Consider the following 2,861-nt stretch of genomic DNA (forward strand, 5'->3'; position numbering starts at 1 on the left):
AGACTAACAAAGATGTATTATAGAACTATGTATTATATAAGATGAGAGGATGGGAGGAGCGAGCGGAGAGTGTCACTATAATGAACGAGAAGTTATATGCTAATATTTGGATGAATAATAAGAGCTCTCGATCCATATGTTTAGGATTCATAAATCCTCCGAGAATACAATATACAGCTCCGGCCAAACGCGTTGCATCCCCCTCTATATAGAATGAACTAATTGTGCTTCATGAAGTCTATGTATTAATATCAATGACCTGGAAAACAAAATAAAACTCCTTTCCAAACTGGATTATAATCTCTGTCTGTTTCATTCACGCACTGCATCACTCCTGCACCTGTACCCAATCAACCACTTTGCCACACGATGTGAGAGATATTGGAAGTGTCTGTTTCTTCTCCTGTCTGGATTATAATCTCTGTCTGTTTCATTCACGCACTGCATCACTCCTGCACCTGCATCCAATCAACCACTTTGCCACACGATGTGAGAGATATTGGAAGTGTCTGTTTCTTCTCCTGTCTGGATTATAATCTCTGTCTGTTTCATTCACGCACTGCATCACTCCTGCACCTGTACCCAATCAACCACTTTGCCACAGGATGTGAGAGATATTGGAAGTGTCTGTTTCTTCTCCTGTCTGGATTATAATCTCTGTCTGTTTCATTCACGCACTGCATCACTCCTGCACCTGTACCCAATCAACCACTTTGCCACACGATGTGAGAGATATTGGAAGTGTCTGTTTCTTCTCCTGTCTGGATTATAATCTCTGTCTGTTTCATTCACGCACGGCATCACTCCTGCACCTGTACCCAATCAACCACTTTGCCACACGATGTGAGAGATATTGGAAGTGTCTGTTTCTTCTCCTGTCTGTTTGTTTGTTAAGTGGATCTTGTGAGATTACAGGCAGCTCATGCAGAACTTCAATCAGTAACCTGATTTGAGGAAAAATGTTCTGTTGAGAGAAAATAGAAGAGTTTCAATACCAGTCAATAACAGCCCTGGCAATGTCTTCAGTGCTGTCAATCTACAGCAGTATGTATTGTGAGTGATGTGGTGCATATTAATCTCAGTAAAGCAGACAAACATTTCAACAACTTTGTTTCTATGTTTAGAGGCTGCAGTGGCTAAATAACTAGACTCTCAGACTCTACTGGTCTGGGATCCAATCGGATGTGAATAAACCTACAGCCTATCACGTGATGCGGCACTTATGGAATCCCCAGTGCTGTAAAATGCTCTAAAACAAATCCAGATCTTGTTTATCCTAACAGGGTATATATAGGTTGATCAAATTAAAGTGGTACTAAATTTATCCGACTTCGTAGTCTACTGTAGTCTAAACCAAGCAATGATACTTGCAATCTTAGCAGTGTCTGAGGAAGATCATTTCAACCGAAACAGTATTCTGATAATGGGTTTGAAGGAAACTGTCAACAACGCCTAGAAGCGTAAATATCTCAATTTTATTTACAGTATTCAAACTTTTTTTTTTTTAGGTAAGTAAATAAATATTTTTTTTGTACAAACTCCACGTGTAATAGTCATTAATCGGAAGCTTAATTAACATCAAATAACATTCGATTTTAGAATAAACTAAAATTTGCAGTTAGGCTATTTTAAGCGCCGTGGTTCATAGACACATCCCTTCAGATTGCTGACAGTAAACACGTGTATTCGGAATGTGCCTTGCTATTATTTGGTCACACTCGCCCGCCACCAAAGTGACGACTAATAGAATAATTCATACTGTGGTATATATTGTGCAACTTTAGGGTTCTTTTAAAGTTTTTAAAAGTCTTTTAGAAGATACATAAAATTGCTATGCCTGTTTTCCAGCTTTTTGGTGTAAAATATGAAATGCGAAAGTTCAGATCATTGTGTGAAAGGAAGTGTTTGACAGCGCCTGGATACACAATCGTTGTTATGTTAACATATTGAACTACACACCGCTTTGTAGTTTTCCCATATGCTTAATGAAAAGCTGACAAAGTGAAAAACGTGATATTTCTAAATCTAACATGAAATACTACTGTTCTACTATTATTTGCAATATCATTATGTAGTTTATTTTCATTACAAGATGGTTCATTAAATACATAAATATATATAAACAGTAGCCTACTATTAATATCCCTGTAAAAACCAACCCCATAATACAATGGAGAGTCTCCTGCTGTTTCTGGCGGTTCTTTTTACGAGAGTGGAAGAAAAATCGAGCGGCAGTTTGTGGAGTTTCTATATTACTAATATTACCCTGCCAGCAGGAAACCCCCAAACTAGCGCTGCCATTTTACACCAGGGCTGAACAAACAGGACCTCTCACATGTTACCCACCTGCACAGAAAGGGTAAGTATTTATAGGAAGAACTTGTTTTGTGCAGCTATTGCACTTTTTAAACGAGGGGAAACGCCAGTGAAACCAGCCGACTGAGTGCCAGTTAAAATCCTATCGATACAACAGCATATATATGACCAAATAACAAGGCGCATTAAGAATGCACGTGTTTACTGTCAGCAGTCTGAAGGGATGTGTCTATGAACCACGGCGCTTTAAATAGCCTACAGCTATACACATGGGAAAAGGTTTTGAACCCCCTAGAATTTTCACCCGATACGCATGCCAGTGTCAGTGACACACTGTCGCTGGAGGTGAAAAGCGCTCAGTGCCTACTGGCGCTGGTGTGTAACACCTGTAACATGTTAAACCGGCGATCAGTGTGTAACACGTGTAACATGTTAAACCAGCGCTCAGTGTCGCACCGCCGCGGACCAGCAGCCCATTGCAAGCTAGCAAGCCAATATAGAAAGTGTCACATGACAAGTGTTCGTGTGGTGTTTTATCTTCCTGA

Source organism: Acipenser ruthenus, chromosome 44 (genome assembly GCF_902713425.1).
Source record: "Acipenser ruthenus chromosome 44, fAciRut3.2 maternal haplotype, whole genome shotgun sequence".
Taxonomy (NCBI): domain Eukaryota; kingdom Metazoa; phylum Chordata; class Actinopteri; order Acipenseriformes; family Acipenseridae; genus Acipenser; species Acipenser ruthenus.